The sequence below is a fragment of the Suricata suricatta genome, chromosome 10 (genome assembly GCF_006229205.1).
Source record: "Suricata suricatta isolate VVHF042 chromosome 10, meerkat_22Aug2017_6uvM2_HiC, whole genome shotgun sequence".
Classification (NCBI taxonomy): Eukaryota; Metazoa; Chordata; class Mammalia; order Carnivora; family Herpestidae; genus Suricata; species Suricata suricatta.
In genome coordinates, this window is record NC_043709.1 from 73,862,488 (window position 1) to 73,880,923 (window position 18,436).

At 36.6% G+C, this 18,436-nt stretch overlaps 1 non-coding gene across 1 annotated transcript; it reads right to left on the bottom strand.

Moving 5' to 3' along the window:
* Nucleotides 1-2,752: 2,752 nt before the first annotated feature.
* Nucleotides 2,753-2,859, bottom strand: LOC115305787. Its single transcript, XR_003914986.1, has one exon. It is a non-coding gene; the product is annotated as a U6 spliceosomal RNA (small nuclear RNA).
* Nucleotides 2,860-18,436: the final 15,577 nt, after the last annotated feature.

An 18,436-nucleotide genomic window follows, 5' to 3' on the forward strand; every position in this document is an offset into this window, starting at 1 on the left:
ATCCACTTAGAATTATAGTTAGTTTTACTTATATTTTCATTGAGCTATCTCATTGTAAGTCTAATTTTAACTTTTAAAATGATGGTTTTTGAAGTTTTTTGAACCCATCATTGGTCAGTGTATTTAGTGTGGAGACACAAATTCCCGTGCCTGTGGTCCATTTTTTTGGCACACCAGTTTGAAACGATGTATGTTTAATGGCTGTGATTTTTAAAGTCATAATTTGTATCCTTCCATTGCTCCCAATTTGCATTTTTGGTTCAACATTGAATCAAACTAAAGAGGCATATTATTTGCTACTATCAGTTCTCTGTAGCTAAAACTGTTATTGCATGGGCTTTCAGATACAATATTTCTTAGTCTCTTAAAACCTTCACTGCTACCCATGTTCATACAGGCAATGCTCCATAGACCAGCTCTTCCACATTACATCATAAATCTCAAAACAATTGTTAATTGTCTTATTCAGAATGGGGTGCCATAAACAATACCATAGACTGGGTGGCCTAACAGATTTTTTTTCCTCTCACAGCTGTGGAGGATGGAAGTCTTGGATCAGGGTGCAGCATGATTGGGTTCTGGTGAGAGCTCTCTAGTCTTGCAGATGGCTGCCTTTTCAGAGCATCCTCATGCAAGGATGAGAAAGAGAGAGAGAGAATCCTTTCTACCTCTTCTTATAAGGCCACAGTCTTATCAGATCAGGGTCCCACTCTTGTGACCTCATTTAACCTTCTCTCCCAAGGACCCTTTCTCCACATATAGCCACATTGACAGGTGTAGAGCTTCCACATAAAGGGGATTTTGTGAGGGACACAATTCAAGACATAGTATTAATCAAAAGAAAATATCTTCCACTGTGTCATGGGCATGAGTTTTCATCAATAAGCAACAAAACAAAGTATTTGAGGGCTTCTTTCTCATATATAGCAAGAGGTGAGTCACTCTAAACTCAACACATTTATTAAATTGTGCATCGAGTACATAGACATGGAAATGGGTGCTTTTCCTCACTGCTTGTCTTAGGTATTCTGCCATCACAAAGAGTGTGTCTCATTAAAGGAATTTTGCTGAATGTTTCATCTGCTTTTTTCTAATTTGCCTTTAACTTCTTTTGGCTGATTTGACATGCTTCTCAGAGTTAGTACTAATTTTTGTACTGAGGACCACAACCTTGAAAGATGTGATGCATTTTTTAAACTTTATAATGAAAACAATTACCTTGTGCTTTATTGTGAAAATAAATTAGCTTATTAGAGAGGTCCCAGTGCAGTATTTGAAAATGACATGAAAGCTTCAAGGGCTTCATGCTCTTATCCAGCTACAAACAATAGACAGAGAACTAGGAGTAAACCTATGATTCAGTAACATTCAAATGTAGGCATTATAATGGTACTTCCTCTTTACCATTTCATTTTAGTGGTTTATACAAAATCATCAAGTTTATAAATTCATTTGTTCTTAAACACAGAAATTCAGACCTGCATATTATATTCATGGTAAAATTATGTTCATCACTTATTACATGTATGTGGCTGATATAGTATTTTATAAAGTATTGCTTTTAAGCTTCATAGAGATGTGTAAAATATAAAATTACATACACATAATAAGTACAATGTAAAACTAATTTCACTTAAATAAAACATATGCTCTACTCATTTTTTAAATTCATATTCTAGGTGGGCCTGGATAGCTCAGTTGGTTAAGCATCCAATTTCAGCTCAGGTCATGATCTCACAGTTCCTGGGTTTGGGCCCCACGACAGGCTCTGTGCTGATAGTGAGCTCAGAGCCTGGACCCTGTCTTCAGATTCTGTGTCTCTCTCTCTCTCTCTGACCCTCCCCTGCTCACGCTGTCTCTCTCTGTCTCTCAAAAATAAATAAAAAACATAAAAAATTAATTCATAATCTATATGAAAAGACATAAGATAACCCAACAAAAATAACCTCTAGCTGTGCAGCCTGTCAAACTAAGTCACCTCTCCTTTGGCTCATCTACAAGATTCCAGCAGCCGTTCTCTTACCATTGACATTTTTTTCTTTTTAGCAGAATATTTACTATTGAAGCTTGAAAAGATGTGAGTTCTTTGTGTGCAATCTTTCATTTATGCATGTGAGAGGGTTTTCCTTTTTTTAAATATTTTTACATTGTAGTACTTGTTTTGCCTGCTGGTGGTGTTTGCTTATTTAATACATTCCGTCAAGGACAGAAATTACACGCTGGTTTTTTTTTTTTTTCTTCCCCTAGGAAGTGTGTCTTGGGTTTTTCCCTTATTATTTTCATTACTTTTTTTTGTTTCCTCTTCTTTTTTTGGTGGTGGGGGTGGTTATGTTTAAATGAAGTTGCTTTTACAACACCAAAGACTTAATCATCCATTTCCTACATAAAAGGTAGCTCCTTTTTTGCATGGACCTCAAGTATACTGTAGTATAGAGGTGGAATTTAAGGAAAGGTATTAAGCAGGCTGTGTTGTAGCTTATGGGCAAGTAATAAATTGTATCATGTATCTTGAATGTATCATAGATAAGCTGCTATACAACGATCACCACTTCAGATAGCTGTGAAATTCGGTGATTAACTAGTTGTTACATAACCTTCTAATTTCTGTATAAGTCTAGTTACATGAAATATAAGTTGGGGTTTTGATTTTTTACTTTGCTTTTCTGTTTGGAGTGTAATTGTAACTACTGTAGTGTAAATGATGGAAAATAATTGCATATGTTAAAAAAATAAAATAAAAATAACATAGAAAAAAAATATGGAATGCTTCACAAATTTGCATGTCATCCTTGTGCAGGGGCCATGCTAATCTTCTCTGTATTGTTCCCATTTTAGTATATGTGCTGCCGAAGCAAGCACGACATTTTTAAAAAAGATCTGGAGCAAGATATCGGTCTATTCAGACCTCAAATACAGGGGATACATATTAAGTTTACTGACTATTATGGTCCTCACTGCCTCCTGGCTTCCATTATTTAGAAACCCATCATTCCCATGGATGTTAAGGGTTTTTTTTTTCATACTTTTAAAAGCTACTTCAGCAGTGAGTTTATCCCATTTATTGGGTCATTGCTGCTATGTTGTGTCCCATATCCTGAGCAAGTGTCCCCAAATCAATGAATTGGTGTGTATCCAGCCTTACATTCTGGCCCCCTTTGATAAGGAACCTTCAAAATCAAATACCAGGAATGCTCCCTAATTACTTTTTTGGTGAATGCAAGCTAATTCTTTTAATTCTTTAGGTGTATATTCTCTTTCCTTCTTACCAGACTTAGCACATCACTAGCCAGATGATGCAAGGGTTTGTTTGTTATCAGTTTGACAGCCGGAAAAGGATGTCAGAGCAGTTCCTATGGGTGGAGGGACATCTGCTGCCTTGTGGAAAAGAGGCTTCTGCAGCATCTTCTAACACAGTGGAAACGCTAGCTCTTACTAGATAAGAGTGAGATACTTCTGGAAGCCAAGAGGGCTCAGGGTAGTTGCAGAATCAACATCTTTGAGATACGCAGCCAGATACATATGTCTCGTGTTCCAATATTCCAATCTTTCTTGACAAGTGATATGAACTTTGCATAGTAGACCTGACTTGGTGAACATTCAAACATTATTAGAAGCTCTAGAACTCTAACAATTAAGTCTTTAGTCTGCTGTTCAAGTGTGTATGTTCCTCTCCTGCAGGAGATACCTGTTTTTCATAGTTAGTCACACAAGTGCTTGCTAAAAGCCCTCAGTCATTATCCTTCTGCAGTGAGTCAACACAACAGCAGTAACCAGTCAACCCCATTATTTTTGTAGTCATTGTTCACCCCCACATTTGGTAAATGCTTGCATCATTAATTCAGAAAGATTTGTGAAACTCTAGGTACAATATGAGCCCAAGTTGCGAAAGATGGTCCAGACTTAGTTAGGGAAGAGGTCATTTTACTTGCCTCTGGGTGGGAATGACAAATGTGTTGGGAGCATACATGAAAATCTCGTTCAAGATGGAGACCATCCTTGGTCCACAGGCAGTGACAGTGGTTAAGACTTTCAAGTGGCTTTAGATAATATAAAAGTGGGATTATGGGTGTCATACTTGATGTATTTCAGTGATTGTATCCAATAAATAATCTGGAGACACAGTTGTAGGTATTCCCAGAAATAACTGAGCCAGATTTTACATGGAATTAATTTCTGATACTCAAGGTATTGAGCTTGACAGAGTGTATCAGTCAGACTTCAGAAAAAAAAAATCACTCCATGTATTCAGGAAAACGGAGTCATATGTAAGTGTTGGCTGGGGTGAGGAATCAGAGGTCAGAGAAGACAAACTTAATTTGAGCATCAAGCTGAGTGATTCTCAAGAGTTCACCTAGAAACAGCTGGAAATCTAAGAACCTCTGGGATCCTCCTACTGACTCTCTCAATTTGTAGTACCAACTCAAGTGATTAGCAAGAATTTAATGCCATCTGTCCCAACTGCACTGCAGTGGGTGGGTCGCTGGAAAGTGTCAGAAACTGCTGCAAATCACATAACTGCCATCTGCCTACTTGTCTTCCTGGAACTCTCTCTTTTGGTCCTACCTTTGAAAATTTCATGAGTGGGCCTCTCATTGGCATATGCTAACTCAGAACTACATGAGGGAGATAGGTTTGGGAAACTCATGTAGAGACCATCTTCACAGGAGAAGGAAGTGATGTTAATGAAAGACAATCCAATGCTCTATCATAATTAAGGCTTAAACAAAAAGCATGAAATCTCATTGTTATGAGCTGATTAGTTGTAGGACATTCAGGTTACAGCTATAGAGTGAATGAAGGAAACATGTCTGGTATTGGAAAGTCTATTTGACTCTTCCATTTTCTAAATTGGAAACTTGGACTGTTTTTTTGTACTTATTTATTTATTTTGAGAGAGAGAGAGAATCCCAATTTAGCACTCATAGCACAGAGCCCAGTGCAGGGCTTGATTCCACAAACCATGAAATCATGATCTGAGCTGAAATCAGAAGCTGGCCCCTTAACTGACTATGCCACTCAGGGGCCCTGGAATCTTGGGCTATTCGTTGAGTTTCTTTGTTTGCAAAATGAAGAGTTGGACGATGAATTCTCTAAAGTAACTTTCATTTCTAAACTTCTGGGTAATGAACTCTAGTACAATATTCAAATCCTTTGACCATTTAGTTTGAGTCTTTTAAACGGCCATTTCACAAACCCTACTAATCTCATAGTAATGATTACAATCAAATTCTTTCCAGACTTTGGACTGCTAGGATCAATCACCAGTAGTTTGGTCTCATAAACACTTCACAATCCTGTTAGCATCTCTTTGACAAGAACACCTTCTCCCTAAAGCATTTTATATGATAACCCCTTTGGGACAAGGAAGATGGTTCTGGAAATTCAGAGACCAACTGAATTGGCACTATACAGTTTGAAGTAACATAGTTATGGAGATATCATCCTAGCATTGTATGAGTTATAAACAATGAACTTTATTTACTTCAAATTGTACGAATCCTTAATTGCCAATCAACTTTATCTTCTGATTCCTCTATCATTTCTTTTAATATTAATTGAATTTTAATACACACTTTTTATTGGGCATTAAAAGTATTTATTTGTGGCTGATCAAACACTATCATTGCCACAATTGATAACTTCTTTATGAGTCGAAACTATTTGATAATGTACAACGTGGACTGTGAGAGAAAGGCCTTATAGGAGTCAACACATATAACACATTCCATGTAGACTAGTGTGCTTCAGCAATAATGGAGAGATTTCTTGCAATACGTACACAAATAATTCTTGTCTAGGAGAGTTCCATAAAGTTTGAGAGAATATGAGGTAAGAGGATTCAATTATCCCAGGGCATGTATGTTTTGGCTTGTGTATGTGTGTGTGTGTAAATTAAATGTGTATATGTGTTGCAAGAGCATGCCTGAAATAAGCAATCATATTCTCTCATTTTCTTATATCTTCTATCGCTTCTCCTATCAACCTATTTCCTTCACTCAGTAACCTCATTATTCACTCATCACACTCATTTTGGAGTGGTTTCGAACAATTTTATTTCTCTCTGTTGTTCAATTTGGATAAATCACTGGGATTCCTTTTTTCACTCTTTCAGTTGGAAATCTGGGGCTTTGGTTACCTGTCTTGACAGATACCTCCTATGACTGTATCCATGTCTGGGGCCAGGAAGTTGGAGAACAGAAAGAGGAAAGGCAAGGGAGGGATCACCTATCCTCTTGAGACCACAGCTCTTCTGATTAGAAAGTAACTTTCACTAGCTCAGAGTTTTAAGTGTCAACTGCCCCACTGCTATTTCTGTTACTGCTATTACCATTGATTTAAAAGAAGAGTTGCTTCTTTGAGAGTACTTACTTAAATAAAAATACTGGTGGGACATTTCCAGTACTAGTACATTCACCATCTCTCATCAGATCTGAGCCATGTTGAGGTTATGTTTTGATTTGGCACATAGCATGCTCAGTGATGGTTACTGGCCTTGTACTATAACACATGGAGAAGAAGCCATTTGATATAGAGCAGATGACTCTTCCTTCTGTTTTGTAGTGTAGTCTGGTGTCATTTTGTGTGAATGTGGTCAGGTGGAGTTATTTGTTGGGCCTTTAGGACGGGGGGAGCAGTCTCCTTTGGTGGGGTGGGGATGGGCTAAAGCCATCGGAAGAAAAATGTGAGGTATGTGTTCAGCATGTACTATTTTGTTTTTATTTTGCAAGAAGAGTTGAACTATTTTTGATAATGAGTAAATGGGAAAGAAAAAGAAATCCCTCTGGGTATTGCCTGGAGGCTAGAATTCTAATAAACAGGACAAATAATGTTCCCAGGAGGTTGTCTAAGATATCACACATCTGCTCTTTTTCTGTGTGGTCATCTTTTCTCTGAGTAGTTTCAATATCCCTGACTAAAGAAATTTAAGAATTATAGGGGTGAGCCCAAGACTACATAAAAAAATTGATAGAGTCACTTTCCTTAACTTCTTCCTCTTCATAACTTCCCTGGTACTTTCTACTTCTCTGGGGGCTTGCCTTTTGGTTTTCCAAACAAGAAGCTTAAGCTTTAGCCCCCCTCTGCAACATACTTCCTGCAACTGCACCCAGGTCTGAGGCCATAGGGTGAGAAGACAAAATGAGAAACAGAAGCAACACATATTTGCCATTATCTTGGGATCAAAGTTTTTTCTAAGTTATTCCAATTTCATTGTGCTGGCCATTTTCATTTGTGACCTTGAATCATGAAATTCTGCTTTACTTTTATTCATAGCATTTATTATCCTCCATATATTGTATATTTATTATGTCATTGGTTTGATATTTAGACTCCCCTTCCCCAAATTTCCACACTAAAATGTGATCTCTATGATGACAGAACATGTACTCAATGCTGTATTCCTAGCATAAAGAACAGTACACAAACCTTAAACTGCTCAATAAATATTGTTAAAAATAATGAAGAAATTAATCCCCAGAGAGAATTATAGAATTGCCCTGGGCTTTTGCTCATAACCCAGTTATATCAAATATATAACTCTTCTCCCAAAAAGCGATATTAAAGGATGTAGGAGATCAGAGAAGTCCCCTTAAAGCTACTGCTAAGCAAATGGCTAGTAACTTTTCAATAACAAATTAATGAATGCTTGAGTTTTAGATATGGAAAGGGATTAACTGAGAAATTCCTTAATTCACATTGATAGAAATTTCACTACATGCATTAGTTATCTTTTACTGTTGTAACAAATTACCACAAATTTAGAAGCTTAACAGAACACAATTTTTTTTAATCTAACAGCTTGTAAGTAGGTCATAAGTCTGGCACAGTTTTCTCTGAGCTAAAATCATAGTGGTAACAGGCCTGTGTCCCTTTCTGAGGGCTGTAGAGAGGTTCCATATCCTAGGTCATTTGAGTTGTCAGAATTTAATTCCTTTAGTTGTAAGACTAAGATTACCACTTCCTTGTAGCTGTCAGCTGAAGGCTGGGCCAGCTTCTAGAGGCTACCACACTCCTTGACTTGTGTTCCCCTTCCTCAATAGTGAAAGTCAGCAATGGTGGGCCAAGTACTTCTCACACTGAATATCTTCTACAATTTCATCTTCCTGACCTAGGCAGGAAGGACTCTCCACTCTGAAGGATTCATGTCATTACATTGGGTCCACTTTGATAGTCAAGAATACAGTCTCAAGGTTGAGTTACCTGGATCACGTCTTCAAAGTACCTTTAGTCATGTAATGTCAAGGTCAAATATTAATAATTCATAAATCATAATGTCACAAAGATGGGATGACCATCTTTGGTGGCCCATCATTCTGCTGACCACATTAGAGAAATGAATTTTTAAAAAGAAAAATGACAAGTTAATAATTTTATTAGTTAAATTCATCTTTAAAAGTTCAGGTCATTAATACTGTGAATAACTTTTATTATGCAAAGTTAAAACATTTAGTCTTAATGACAAGAAATTCAACATTCTGTGTCTTGGGATTCTGTGATTTGTGAAGATGTAATGTAAGCTAATTGAGTTTTCTTTTTCTTTTTTTTTTTTTTTAACTGATTCTCAGAAGAGAGAATTTCAGGAACAATTTTCTATTCTTTCCATTAGAAAACATGAATTTCAAGTGAAAATTAAAAGTACTTAATTGATATATAAAACTTGCATTGGTTCAATATTGTATACTTCAGAAATCATTTTACTTAAAAGGTATCATCTTGGTGGTCTGACACTAATTGAAATAAACTTGGAGAGTGACAGCATGCCTAAAACAAAGATTATTAAAATGTTCTTTCCAAAACTTGGTATCTTGAGAAGAATTTATATCTAATTATATTTAAATTTTACTTTAAAACCTTTACTTAAAGATATGGCTCTATTGGCTTTTGAGTTGATTATGTTTCTGGAGAGCCCCCCAACTGACATTCTTTAGCTATTCTTTTTTTTTTTTTTTTAGTGTCTATTTATATTTGAGAGACAGAGAGACAGACTGTGAGCAGGGGAGGGGCAGAGAGAGAGAGAGAAAGGGAGAATCCGAAGTAGGCTCCAGGCTTTGAGCTGTCAGCACAGAGCCCAACACGGGGTTTGATCCCACAAACTGTGAGATCATGACCTGAGCCAAAGTCGGATACTTAACTGACTAAGCCAGCCAGGAGCCCCTTCTTTAGCTAGTCTTTCCAAATCCGCTAAAAGGCTAAAATTAAAAAAACTGCAGGTACTCATTATTGGTGGGATTATCATACAGCATTTCTTTAATGACTAATAAAGTAGATCACCTTTCATATGTTTTTACATATGTAGGTATCCTTTTATAATATTATGTCCATCTTACACTACTATATGAAGTTTGCTTTGGTGATGACTAATCAAGATCACACAGATGATGTTTACCTGGTATAAATCACTCCCAAAGTTGTTGCCAGTGACCTATACTGTGGTCAGGCAAGTGGACATCATCATTTGTATGCCTATCTTGGGGTAATTACTTATAAATAATTGTTTTAATCATGTCTGGTTTCAAGATGAACATAAAAACTCCAGCATGACCTGCGATTGTGTTATCAGCAAGTTGCTACTTTTTTTTGTAACAGCCATCACATTTCATAGGTATAGGTAATGGATATATTTGGTATTTTAAAAACTGCACATATTTAATGTATACAATTTAATGAGTTGGGCATATGTATACATCTGCACACAATAAAGGGAATAAATGTCTACCACTTTCAAAACTTCTCTGTGCCCTTTTGTTCTTTGTGTGTTTGTGTGTGTTTATGTGTGTTAAAATCAATAAACATAAGTCCCATCCTCTTAAAAATATTTTAAGTGAACAATACAATATTGTTAACTATAGGCACTATGCTGTAGAGCAGATCTCTGGAGCTTATTTGTCTTGTGTAACTGAAACTTTATGCTCATTGAACAACTCTCCATTTCTCCTAACCCCTAGCCCCTAGCAGCTGTCCTGCTACTCTCTGCTTCTACGAATTGATTAGATACCTCATAGTCCTTCTGTGACTTATTTCAGTTAGCATATCTTCAAATTTCATCCATGTTATTACTTTTACAGGATCTTTCCATTTTAAGGTCAAATAGTATTTTATTGTTTGTACATACCAAGTTTTCTTTACCCATTCATCCTTCAATGGACATTTAGGTTGTTCTTTTGGCTATTGTTAATAGTGCTGTAATGAAAATGGGGGTGCAGACATCTCTTTGAGATATTGATTTCATTTCCTTTTGATAAATATTCATAGGTGGGATTGCTAGATCATAGGATATTTCTATGTTTTTTGAGAGAGAGGGAGAGAGGACTCAAGTGAGTGAGGGGCAGAGAGAGAGACAGACAAAGAACCCCATGAAGGGCAGAGATAGAGAGAAGCGGGGCGCACCCAAAGCAGGGCTCACCTGAAGTGGGGCTTGTGCTCACCTGAAGCAGGGCTCAAGATCACTCAATGGAGGACTCAAACTCAAGAACCATGAGATCATGACCTGAGCTAAAGTCAGATCCTTAATTGAGCCACCCAGGCACTCACGATATTGCTATTTTTAATTTTAATCTCCATACTGTTTCCATGGCAGCTATATGATTTCACTTTCACCCCAACAGTATATACAGGCTCTACTTTCCCATACCCTCATCAACAGTTACTTATTTATTTGAAAAGTCATTCTAACAAGTGTCAGATGATATCTCATCATGGTTTTCATTTGCATTTCCTAGATTATTAATAATTTTAGCCACCGTTTCATGTATCTGATGGCCATTTGTATGTCTTCTTTGGAGAAATGTTTATTCATGTCATTGGCCCATTTTTAATTGATTTATTGTTACCATTATTATTATTATTGCTATTGACTTGTAGAGACTTTCTATATATTTTTTTAAATGTTTATTTATTTACTTTGAGAGAGAAGAGAGTGTGTGCATGCATGCAAACAAGTGAGGGTCAGAGAGAGAGGGAGAGAGAGAATTCCAAGTAGGGTCTGCACTGTCAACATAGAGACTGATGGAGGGTGCAAACCCATGAACTGTGAGATCATGACCTGATCTAAAATCAAGAGCTGGATGTTTAACTGACTGAGCCATCCAGGCGACCCAGTTTTTTAATGTATTTTGGATATTAACCCCTTATTCAACTAAATGGTTTGTAAATATTTTCTCCCATTTTGTGGGTTGCCTTTTCACTCTATTCATTGTTTCCTTTATTGTGTAGATGCTTTTTCGTTGGATATAGTTCCTCTTCTATTTTTTATTTTGTTGCCTGTGCTTTTGTCTCAATACCCAGCAAATAACAATGCCAAGACCAATTTCAAAAAGCTTTTCTCCTGTATTTTCTTCTAGGAGTTTTACAGTTTCAGTTATTACATTTAAGCCTTTAACCCATTTTGAACTATTTTTGTGTGTGTATGATGTAAGAGTCCAGTTTCATTCTTTTGCATATGGATATCCATTTGCCCAATTTCATTTGTTGAAGAGGCTATCTTTTTAAAACTATTGTATGTTCTTGGCACTCTCATTGAAGACCAATTAGGTGTATATATTTATTTTGGGGCTTTCTATTCAGTTCCATGGCTCTATATGTCCTTTTTCCCCCACTTCTTTTTGCTACCTTTGGTTTTGGTTTGTTCCTTTTTCTCTAGTTTTTTTTTTTTAAACTATAAATTTAGGTTGTTTGTCTGAGGTCTTCTCTTTTGTATAGGTGTTCATCACTATAAACTTTCTTCAGTACTGTTTTTATTATATTCTATAAGTTTTGGTGTGTTGTGTCTTCATTTTCATTTGCTTGAGATAGTTTCTAATTTCTCTTTTGAGTTCTATTTTGACCCATTGGTTCAAAAGTGTGTTGTTTAATTTTCACATATTGTGAATTTTCCATTTTCTTTTTTTCTGCTGTTGATTTCTAGTGTCATTTTCATGTGGTCAGAGTAGATATTTGGTATGATTTTAATATTAACTTTGCTAAAACCTGTTTTTGACCTAACAGTCTATCCTAAAAAATGTCTCATATATGCTTGGGAAGTTTCTTCTGCTATTGGATTGAATATTCTGTGTATGTCTGATGAGTCCTTTTGGTCTAGCATTTTTAAAAACCTTTTCTTTTATCTATCTATCTATCTATCTATCTATCTATCTATTTAATGTTTATTTATTTTTTGATAGAGAAACAGAGACAGACTGCGAGCATGATAGGAGCAGAGAGAAAGGGAGACGAAGAATCAGAAACAGGTTCCAGGATCTGAATTGTCAGCACAGAGCCTGACACAAGGCTCAAACTGATGAACTGGGAGATCATGACCTGAGCCAAAGTCAGATGCTTAACCAACTGAGCCATCCAGGCGCCCTGGTCTATAGTATTTTCAAGTTCACTATTTCCTTATTGATTTTCTATCTGTATGTTATATCCCTTTTTTGGATATACAGTTCAAGAGTAAGGTGGTATAAAACTGGACCTAAAATAATTACCTTAAATGCTTATGACATATAGCCCAATACCAATGGCAAAATGTGTTAATAAAGTAAAATAAAAATGTACTACTCAAATTATTCCTCTTATAAATAAGTACTACCACAATATAAAAAGATTATCTGACAATTTGGATACATATTCACCGTATTTGAATATATGGAACTTTTGAAGACAGTCTCTGGTAGACAGATTTATTAGGGAGACAGAAATGAGTAGGTGGATATGGCAGTGAATCTTGAAATAAATCTGATAAAACCTATATAGAATCTTTTCATTCCTGGCCCATTACTAATGGGTGGATTTTAGGTCAAGGTGCCATATGGGCCTCTCTCAGATTTAAGTGTCCTGTAATTATCTACAATACCATCATGGAATAGTTATTTGCAGCTTTGTGGATTGAATCCAAATTTCTGCAGCACTGTGTTCTACCTTGAAAGGTATGATGGAGACAGAAAAGGCTCATAATGTGGTAAAGAACTTGTCATTAATTGTGAATGCTAACCAGTTCTCTATCACTACGGATATAGTGAATCATCATGGAAGACCTATAGAAGGAGCCAAATTTGTAACAAATTGGTCTTCCTTCTTGTCTACATAAGTTATGAAACTTAGTAGAGGACTATGTCATAGGCAGTATTAATAACAGTTGATATAAGAGATAGACTTATGATGATATTCCTGTAAGGTACAGCATGGTTATGAAGGCAAGACTCTTCTTGATGGAATGCCTTATTTATTACTCAGTTGGTTGTGACACTATTGATGTCAATTATATTTGTGGGTTAAGAGGGGCTAAGACAAAATGGGAAGTTTACAATTTTAAAAATGTTTTAAGGCTATTGTGGTAGATAAATATGTAATTAGTAATCAAATACTAATATAATATAACTTATTGTAAGAATGATACACGTCCTAAGAGGATTAAATTCAAGGTGGTGACCTTTTTAAGATTTGGGGAAGTGGATGCAGAGATATTTCTCAGAAATGTCTAGAAAGTGATAGAAACTGGCTCTACTTGCCCAAGAAGAGAATGTGGCTTTGATGCTGCAGTATTTGATTCAAGTTAAAATAGAGCCTGACATTTTAAAATGGGCAGAGACTTTATGTGTAAATCCCTGTCAGAGACTTTGAGAACCAAAGTGTACATGTGCATCTGTGTGCTTGTGTGTGCATGTGGCCTCTTACCACCAGCCCCCCCCCCCCGACCCTTGCTAAAAAGGTTTTCTCAATACAGGTAATAATTTTCAATTAATTTCAGTGGAGCATTTTATATTTAGTGTTTTTGTTTTTTCTGTATTTGATAATGGCAAATTACAGATAAAATTAAAAGAAACCAATAAAAAGGGAGAAACAGGGCTTAAAAATACTCAAAGCCTGAAATTTAAGCAGAAACAGTTATGGAAAGTTATGTGGGTGAGGAAATAAGTTTATGGGGAAATTGAATAGAAAAGGATGGTCCATTAAAGTGTGTTGAGGGGGAGATGAAGTAGGTCATGGAGTTGAAAAGAAAGGATGAGTGAACATAGGTCTAACAGGAGAAACCTAACAGAGGACCATGGGGAGGGGAAGGGGGAAAAAGAATTAGGGAGAGGGAGGGAGGCAAATCATGAGAGACTCTTGAATACAGAAAACAAATTGAGGGCTGATGCGGGAGGGGGAAGGGGGAAGGGGGGTGATGGACATGGAGGAGGGCACTTGTGGGGAAGAGCACTGGGTGTTCTATGGAAATCAATTAGATAATAAACTCTATATTTAAAAAAAGAAAAGAAAGGATGAGTGAAAAGTGGCAATTAGCTAGAGGAGAATATGAATCTGGGGCAAGGACTGTGTGACCAGCAGAGAACTCCAAGGCTGCCAGTCATGTTCTGGTCTCTTTGAATGTGTATCTGTACAGAGAAAGGCTTGTTGTAAGCTTTTGCAAGTAATTATTTAAAAAAAATAGCTTTAAGATATATCTGCATCTATTCAGTAGTCAAATAAAAACTAAGGTTGCTAAATTGAAGGAAAGATGCAGGCACATTGATTGAGTGCTGTAGATCTCCATTTCTGGAAGCGCTTTGGAGTAATGATCAATAGGAGCTACTGTTTATTTTTTATTTTATTTATTTATTTTAAAAGTTTATTTAGTTTTTGGAGGATGAGCAGAGAGAGAGGGAGAGGGAATCCCATGCAGGCTTCACACATAGTGCAGAGAATGACATGGGGTTCAACCCCTCAAACCATAAGGTCATGACCTGAGCTGAAATCAAGAATTGTCAGGAGTAAAATTTAGTAATTCATCATTTGCATATAACCACCCAGTGCTCATCATAACGAGAGCCCTCTTTAATACCCATCACCCATTTAGCCCATTCCCCCACCCACCTCTCTCCATCAACCCTCAGTTTGTTTTCTATCTTTAAGAGTCTTTTATGGTTTGTTTCCCTCTTTTCCCCTTCCCACATGTTCATCTCTTTTGTTTCTTAAAATCCACATATGAGTGGAATCATATGGTATTTGTCTTTCTCTGACTGTCTTATTTCACTTAACATATTACACTCTAACTCCTTCCATGTCATTGCAAATGGCAAGATTTCATTCTTTTTGATGGCTGAGTAATATTCCAATATATAAATATATATACCCCACATCTTTATCCATTCATCAGTCGATGGACATTGGCTCTTTCCATACTTTTGCTATTGTAGTTAATGCTGCTGTAAACATCAAGATGTACATACCTCTTCGAATCTGTATTTTCGTATTCTTTGGGCAAATACATAGTAATGCAATTTCTGGATTGTAGTGTAGTTCTATTTTTGACTGAATTTTAAATCTTTGAACAAACATTGACTATGAGTAAACTAAAACTCTGATAGGTAAAACAATGTTATGAGTAGTTTAATGTGTAGACTGAATGTCTGGATTTGAATCCTGTGTCTCCCCATTACTGTGTATGTGGCATAGAGTGGGTTCTTCAATCTCTATGTTTCAATGTTATTATTTATACAGTGAAGATAATAATAGTCCCTAGTTCAGGACTCCTATGGAGATGAAATCAGATAGTATGTGTAAAACATGCTTAGCACACTGTCTGGCACAGAATAAGTACTATGTAAATGTTAGCTACAATATTCCTGCTACCGCTGCTGCTGCTGCTGCTGCTGCTGCTGCTGATTATATTTGTTAGGGAACAGAATAAAGAGGAAAAAAGTCTTCTAAGGTGCAGTGTGATTTGGCAGGAAGCCCAAACTGTTTCAGTTGGTGCCTCCCTTATAAACATCTGGGTTGAAATGTTTCTGTGTCCTTTTTTCTACTGCTGTCATGACGTTTAGTTTACTTTTTTAATAAGGCTCAAACAATGTCCTTCTCTTATTACGTGTTTGAACTACTCTGATCTACTTGATAATTGTCAAACATAAACTTCACATCGCTATATCTTCCATTAGTTTTTTCCCTGTGTTGGAGTGTCCTACCCTGTTGCTTTATATATCTAGCCAATTGTTATTTATTCTTTAAGACATAACTGTCTTAGTCAGAGATTGTTTGGAACCAGTAATAGAGTCTCCCTTAAGCTGTATTTCATGAAAGCTATTAACCTAATGGGAGGAAACACAAGACTATCAAACACAACCTACAGGCAAGAAGGACTTAGAAGGACTGGGGTCAGAAACTGGAAATGGCCTGGAATGAAAACTATTCCTTCCTCTTCCCCTCCACCCCCTCCCATGTGAAGCTAAATGCACTTTTCCTTTCTTCTGTTCAATTATCTGCTTCATTCTTGTCCATCTCAGAGATCTGGCTGTTTTTCTCATGTATATGGTGGAAAATAGCTACCACAGGCAACATATTTTTCAGTTTAATTGATAACAATTACATTTCTTTTCCCAAATTACAAATTTCTTGGAAATACAAAACAATTATTAGAGCTTGGGTCAGGTGTCTTCCCCTGTAGGACTAGGAGAAGCAGGCTCTTTACTCAAAAGTGTTTCCTGGATGTAAAGGAAAGGATGCAGGGATGAGATAGGTGTAGGTAGGGTAGGAAGCCTACATTTATGTTTTCTTTAAAGCATATTAAGACTCCTGCCAGCTAAGACTCATTACTACCCTTTGTGATCTTATGGAGCTTACTATTTCATAATGTTAATTACAGAGTGCATACAAAAATAAGCTCAAAAGTGTGAGCTCATCAAAGACTAATGAGTTGTCTAATTCATCTGTATATTTTCAGCACTTAATAGTCGTATAGCCCTGAAGGGACTCCTTCTAATAGGAGAACCAAGAATAATATTAATTTCAATACAAGGAAATATTTAATAAGAGGAACAAGTGTTACAGGAGATCATGGGAACTAGAGATCATTTTTAATATGAGTGATTGAGCAGTTTTCATGAAAGTGATAGCATTTGGCTTGCACCTTGAATTGCATGTAGATTTTACCAGGTAGTAAATTTGAGGGAAAGGAATTTCTAGTACTGAGAATACCACAAACAAAATTGTGAAAGTAGAAAAATCAAAGTATGTATACATGGAAGTCTAAAGTGGAATTCAATAAAAATTTGTGGTTACTTAGGATCTGTAGAAGAAATAAATGAGAAATGAAGTAAAAATATAATTTATAAAAATTTTAAAAGCTTTCACTGCAACAAAAAGTATTTTTCACTGAAACAAAAAATATCTTTTTTGTTTTTTGGATTTTTTTGTTTGCAAAATAACTTACAGGGATACATTTAAGTAAAAAGATACATGTTAAATACTTTAAAATGGCTGCTCTGGAATAAGAAGGGGAATAAAAGTGTAGTAAAAAATAATAATAGGAAATATTTAATACAGGTTAGGATGCTTCAAATTATATTTCCTTCTTGCCTAGAACATTAAACATTTTATAAGAAAAGTTTACTAAGAAATGACATTCAATGGATCATCAGATCAAACAATTGTATTATAGTATTATCTGTAATCTGTATGGAAATAAACAAAGACCACCAAAAATTAAGGCAAGCTAAAGCTAATATTTTAGGTTTTATTTATTCATTGTGAGAGAGAAAGAGAGAGAGAGAGAGAGAGAGAGTCAGAGAGACAGAGAGAGACAATATGAGTGGGGGAGGGACAGAGAGAGGGGGAGAATCCAAAGCAGACTTCACACTATCAGCACAGAGCCCCACTCAGGACTCAAACCCATGAACCACAGATCATGACCTGAACTGAATCATTACCTGAGCCAAAATCAGGAGTCTGACACTCAATCGACTGAGCCACCCAAGTGGCTCACAAACCAAAGCTATTTGTTCTGAGCTTGCCCTAGCAAGGGAGTCAGCCACCATTATGCGTGTTTGGCAGAGACTCAAAGACAGACAGAAGGGAGAGAAAGCTTTACAACAGAAAAAAGGGAAAGCTTCAGGTTTGCCCTGACTGAAGGGCATTGGGAAGCTAGAGGCAGTGTTCCTCAAAGTGGATCATCCTATGTGATTGGTTTGGGGAACATATTCAACTTTTACTGGTTGACTCTAAGTTGCAAGTGGGGGAAAAATAAGGGAAGCTGTCAGTTGTTAATCAAGTCCTGGTTCTTTGGGCTAAATGTTACAGGGATTATTGTTAGGTTTCCTAGACTGTTTGCTAAAGATGGTGATCAGGGGAAGCCTGGGTGGGTCAGTCTGTTGAGAATCTGACTTTCACTCAGGTCATGACCTCAGATTCATTGGTTGGGGCTAGAATGGGACTCTGTGCTGACAGCATGGATCCTTGCTTGGGATTCTCTCTCTCCCTCTCTCTCTGCTCCTCCCCAACTCATGCTTTCTCTCTGTCAAAATAAATAACCTTAAAAAAAATTCCTTAAAGATGGTGGTCTGTCTTCCCAGCAATCCGACTTGTAGAAAGTAGGTTGATTTCCTGGGCTGGTTACTGCATAGAGTGGGTTAGCATTCTATTTCTATGTCTGATCTGGCCTTTGTCTGTTTGTATATTGTCTCTCATTTGCAAGGGTAATTCTGTG